The sequence below is a fragment of the Vicugna pacos genome, chromosome 33 (genome assembly GCF_048564905.1).
Source record: "Vicugna pacos chromosome 33, VicPac4, whole genome shotgun sequence".
NCBI lineage: Eukaryota > Metazoa > Chordata > Mammalia > Artiodactyla > Camelidae > Vicugna > Vicugna pacos.
In genome coordinates, this window is record NC_133019.1 from 13,205,265 (window position 1) to 13,211,268 (window position 6,004).

The 6,004-nt window shown below is 38.9% G+C and overlaps 1 pseudogene; it reads right to left on the reverse strand.

Annotated features, from left to right (window-relative positions):
- Window positions 1-3,852: 3,852 nt before the first annotated feature.
- LOC102536504 (small ribosomal subunit protein eS26 pseudogene) lies at window positions 3,853-4,982 on the reverse strand (annotated as a pseudogene).
- Between the last annotated feature and the right edge of the window lie 1,022 nt (window positions 4,983-6,004).

Sequence of the window (6,004 nt, forward strand, 5' to 3'; positions counted from 1 at the left end):
AATGTACGATAAAATTCACTAGAGAAACCAGCTATACCTGAAGTTTTCTTTGTGTGATATTTTCTGTAGGTTTTTGTATATGATCTTTATCACTTTGGGGAAATTCTCTTTAATTCTTAGTTTTCTGAGAGCTTTTATAAGGAATAGATATTGAATTCTGTCAAACACTTTTCTGCATCTATTGAAATGATTATGTGGTTTGTCTTTCCGGTCTGTTGATACAATGAATAACATTGATTTTAAAATGTTAAATCAATCTTGCATTTCTGGTCATGATACATCATCCCTTTGTATATTGTTCTGTTAGGTTTGCCTAAGATGTCTGCTATTTTTTGCATTAATTGAATATTTGTTATGATTCCACTTTGTCACTTGTGTTGAGTTTAGCTCTAATTATTTCTTTTGCCATTTTAGTGGTATCTTAAGAGTTTATACATTTTAAACTTACTGTAATGTTACTTTAGAAGAGGGAGGAGGTGGGGGGGAGAGAGAGAGAGAGAAAAGGAGAGAGAAAACTCATTTGAGGGAACTACCTGAGACCAGCGACAGAAACGTCTGAAAAGATTGTATGGAACAATCAAGCTGGGGGGATTCACTGGACTGAAAACAGTGCCCATCCTCACTATCCAGAATGGAAACCATAATTCATGGAGCCTCTGGGACAGAAACTAGTAGGGTTTTGCCTCAGTAGTGGTAAAAATTAACCCTAGATTAATGTTTCTCTGGTCTTACATAATAAAGCCTAAAGCCAAGCTTCAAAAAGGCCAGTCTGTTTCCAAATAACTTGACTATATCCCAGAACAAAGCTAATTTATGCAAATATGAATATATTCAGCACCTAACAATTTATAGTGCTTGACATCCAATAAAAATTATCAGGTATATAAAGAAGCAGGAAAATTGTACCTATAATAAGGAGAATTTTCAATCAATCAAAACTGATCCAAATGATAGAATTCGTAGACAAGGGCATGAAAACAGTTATTATAACTGTATTCCATAGGCTCAAAAAGCTAGAGAAAAGATTTAGCTATACTGTGTATAAGTAGAGACATGAATGATAGAAAACCACCCAATTTAAATTTCTAAAGATGGAAACACTGCAATGTTTCAGGTAAAAAAGATACTGGATGGGACCCTGGTGATTTAGACATCATACAAGAGCACGTTAGTATATTTGAAGGCAAAGCAGTAAAAACTATTCAAAAAGAAACATAGAAATAAAGACTGAGAAATAATAAGAGAGAGTTGTTGAGGTGTGATATGAGTAATCTCTGGTCACTTTGGACTCCTCAGTCTCTTGGATCTATTTCCTTAATTCAAGGAGACCACTGAGTTCTGCTTGGGTTTTTCCTCTCTGTGCACTACAGTCAGGCAGTAAGCTGGGGAAAATACAGAGCTCACTCACCTCCTTTGTTTTCCATCTGTCAGGAATCACTCTTCTTTCCTGTCTGATATCCAAAGCCTTAACAACCATTGTTTTATAAATTTTGTTCAATTTTTTGGCTTATTTTAGGTGGGAAGGTATATCTGTAACCTGTTACTCCAAATGGATGTTGAGTGTATTGTTTTGTGTATTTTTAATTAGTTTAATATAGTTTTAATTAGTTTAGGTTTATGTAAGTATATATTTCAAATCTTCTAAATCCTTTGTGATATTTTTGTGTGCTCATTCTACCAGTTACTGAGAGAAATGTAAGAAATTCTTTATTTCTCCTTGCTCCAAATTTTGCTTTTTACATTTTGAGGTCATGTTATGAGGTGCATACAAATTTAGAATCTTTATGTCTTCCTGGTAGATTGATCCTTTTGCCATTAGGAAACATCTTTCTTTATCTCTGGTAATTCTTCTTGCCTGAAAGTCTACTTTGTCTGATATAAATAAAACCATACTAGCTTTATTTTGGTTAGTGCTAGTGCAGTATATTTTTTTCTTTTCTTTTTTACCCTTTCTTTGGTCTTACATTTAAGATGCATCCCTTGTCAGCAGCATAGAGTTGTTCTTCTTCACCTTAGCTGTTGGAAAGCAATATGAACATTTTCATATTTCTGCATGGTTAAAAATTTCTAAATCTTTCTAAGCAAAGAAAGAATGTCTCTTTCCCTCAGTCACATTTGCTTCTCACATTCTAAGGGTGATAAACTCGGAACTGCTTTTATCCTTCATAATGGAGCCATCTGCTCCCATTCAAAGGCTAAGTAAACTTATCCACCCCAGAGCTAAATACTTGCATTCTAGAGTAGGGACTTTGTCATTTCTCTTCTGTGAGAAAAGAGTTTGTGTTAGAAAGGTAAGTTTCCTCTCCCTCTCTCAGGAGGGCTGGAGGGCAGCTATAGGACTGTTCCTATATAATCCCAGATTCATAGTTTTTGGATTCCTCTCCTCTGTGCCAGAACACCTTCTGCATGTACAGTCCTAACCGTCTGGCCCTCATTACGCCACCCTTGGGGGAGAATTGGGCATGGGGAACCAATGCAGTTATTCCTGTAAGTAACAATAATCTGCCCCAATCCAGAAACCTTATATTTATTTTCAGAACAGCATAAATAAATAATAGGTATTAAAAACTTATCTGACAAATTAAAAACTTGTCTGACAATTTTTGTTTTCAAAAGAAGAAATCAGTATATTTACCCTTTTATGTAATTACTGATATATTTGGGCTTAAACACATAATATTGCATATTTTCTTATTTGTAATGCCCATTTTATCCTCCTTTATTTTCTCCTTTTGAGTTAATTAAGTATGTTTTTTTATTTGTATTATTGTGTTAATTGTATAGCCTTTTGCTATTTTTTTAGTGGCTACTCCTAATATTACAATACACATCTTTGGCTTATTCAATAAACTGACATCATTACTTTTACTACTTTTATCATTTCTATTAAGAAGTTATCTGTAATGTATCTATTAAGTAAGAAGTTATCTATTAAGAAGTTATGTTTTATTATTACTCATTTGAAAGTAATGTGGGATTTTTCCTCTGGTTGCTTTAAATGTTTCTCTTGTTTTGGGTTTTCAATAATTTTGCCATGATATGCCCAGGTGCATATTTATTCTGCTTGAGGTTCTCTGAAAATCTGTGGCTTAATGTCTTTCTTCACTTCTAAAAAATTCACAGCCACTATTTTTCAAATATTGTTTGTGCTAAATTTTTTCTCTTTTTCCCCCCAAGACTCCAGTTTCACATATGTTAGATCTTCTCACCATGTCCATATGTCTTATACTCTTTTCTACATTTCCATCTTTTAAAAATATTTTCTCTTTTTATCACTTTGGTTATTGTCTTCCAACCTATCATTCCAAACTATTCTTTCCTTCAGCAGTGTCTAATCTCTTGTTAAATCCAAATGTTGATTTTAGGTATCATATGGTTTTAGTCCTTGAATTGTATTTTGGTTCTTTTAAAGATTCCAGAGTGACTTTTTTTTTCTTTTTGGCTGAAATTTCTCATTATGATCTATTTCCTTGAAGATATTCATCATAGTTATATTAAAGTCTGTGTCTCTGAAAACACTGATAGTTGGTCTGAGTGTGAATCTGTTTCTATGATCTGATCTTTATTTTGGTTCTTGGTTATTTCATTCTGTGTCCTAGAATGCCTGGTCATTTTTTATTGAATGCATTGTTATGAAAATTGTAGTGTCTAGATGATGTCTTCTTCCAGTCCATTAGAGGAGGGGAAGGCCACCTGTATTTGAAGGTTGGTATATTCCCTCCTCACATTTACTCTTTGGTTTAGCACATGGATCCCAAATGAAATCCTGGAATATGTAACAGGCCTTCTCTTTCTTGGATGGGCCTTTCATTTTCATCTTCCTAACACTGGGACACTGCTAAAATCTCCTTTTTAAAAGTATGCCTTCCATTTAATTTTTTTCCAGAGGACAAGTTTTTCTCCAGTCCTTAAGGATTCAACTGCTAACATGGGCTTCAGCAGAGGTCTTGGGGTAGCACTGTTAGGTCTAAATTAGGTGGGAGTGTTTGGATTTTGTGGGCTTCATGAGAACCTTCCTGACTACCTTTCTGTGAATAGCGTGATTCATGCAGTAATCTAGTTTCATACACAGCTTGGGAAGCACATAAGTGTCAAAGACACTCGCTTTGGAAATGTCCCCGATGACTGTGGCCTGTGCTGTGTTTTGAATGATGACCTTCTTACCAGCCTTGGGCACACACTGGGGGCAGTGAGGGCAGCATCTAGGCTGCACGTGGCCATAGCCCCCTTTTGGGGACCACCATTGTTACTTCTTTTCTTGGTCCACGTCAGGATGAAGATCCTGTTAGAAAGGAGTACAACACAGCCAGCCTTGGCCCCCTTCTGGCATCGTGGCAGCAAGGACCCAGGGCTAACAGCTGTTTTTAATTTCCCAGTCCTGTAGCCACTTTTTGGTTGGGCTACTGCCAATTAATCACAAATAGCTAGAAGGAAACGGCCATTAAATATTGGGCTCACTTCTTTGACCTTCTCTTATCTCCAGGATCTCAGCCTCTGTATCCTGAATGCCTTGGTAGCTCTGAACCCCAACTTATGTCTCCTCAGCGTCATGAGATTGTCAAAAGCTCTGCTTGGCCTCACAATGTCTTAGCAACTACCCGATGCTCGTCTTTGTGGTCTTCGCTTATCCCCTCAGGCTCTGAGCTACTGCATGTGAATCAGGGAAAAGCAATCATGAAGACAAGGTGCTTCTCAGTTCATTTCTCTTCTTTTTTGAATTTTGACTCATAAGTCCTGGCTGCCTTGGCACCTCTCTGTTGATTTTTAAAGATTTTAAAGTTATTGTTAGCAGGAGAATGTGTCTGATACAAGCCAGTCTACCACAGACAAGAACAGAAATCTTGTAACCTGCTTGTATGAAGGAGTTTTGTGACCGCTACTTTGTGCTAGACCTGGAGGTTAAGTAGAAAAGGAATCAAATAAACATGAGGGAGAAGAGTTATGAAAAGATTAAGTTACCTGTCATCCAAAAGACTTAGCATTGCCACAGTCCACCGGGTTCCTCGGATTATAATTAGATTTTAGTTGTACTGCTGAGTTGGAAGAAACCTGGAGATGTTTTCAGATATCTGATGGATTCTACTGTGGCTTTGGCAATAACTGGGCGGAGGAGCGATATGGGCAGGGGAGTAGGGAATGGGTCAGGGGAACAAGGGCCAAGGGTATAAACAGAAGCTGAACAGATGCAGATACTGGCTTAAATAAAGGGAATTATCTCCAAAAAAGATTGGTTGGGATGAGGATCAGTAGGAAATAACTCATCCTGCATCCATGAAGTCATTCAAGCCTTGGCCAATTGGGATGGGGGGCTATAGAGGGGATTAAAATATTGAACGTGGGATGATTGGATGGCATGCTATGTATATACGTGATCACAGTAGGCGAGGAGCTCAGTAAGTGTTGAACAAATCTGTGATCTACAAAGTCCCATCTAATGCTGACATTCCATGGTTTTAGAAGTGAGGGAGTCAGGATGATGTGGTACAAAGAACAGGGACTAGAATGCTCTGTTCCCAGAGTAGATTAGGAAGGAAGAACATGGACAACACCATCTTTTCTGCTCCCTCTTCTCACAACCCCAAGCTTCGGCTAGCCCTCTAAGTCCCCGTTAAACTTCCCATGGTAAGCTGAGCCCCAGTGCAGGGCATCCAGACCTGGAAGCGGTGCAGAGAGCTGGAGACGATGGAGTACTCTCTGTGGTGGTGGTGGGCACCCCTATCTCATGCCCTCCGGGGGATGCAGGTGCAGGTTTGGCAGAGCTTGGCAACCTGCCCCTCTGAGGCCGTCCTAGCCTGCCCAGGGGAATGGACGGAGCCAGCGCAGAGGTTACATTCGGGCTGGTCCTCTCCTCCCTCCTCTCTGCAGCATCCTGAGCGGGTGCCGCTGCCCCTTCCCTCACTGCAGGCTCAAATAGGCTAATCAGTCCCCTAGCTTGGGGGGCTCGTGTTGGGCATTCTTCCCCACCCCTTTCCCCAAGCAGTGCAGCGAGAACTGCTCCGACCAG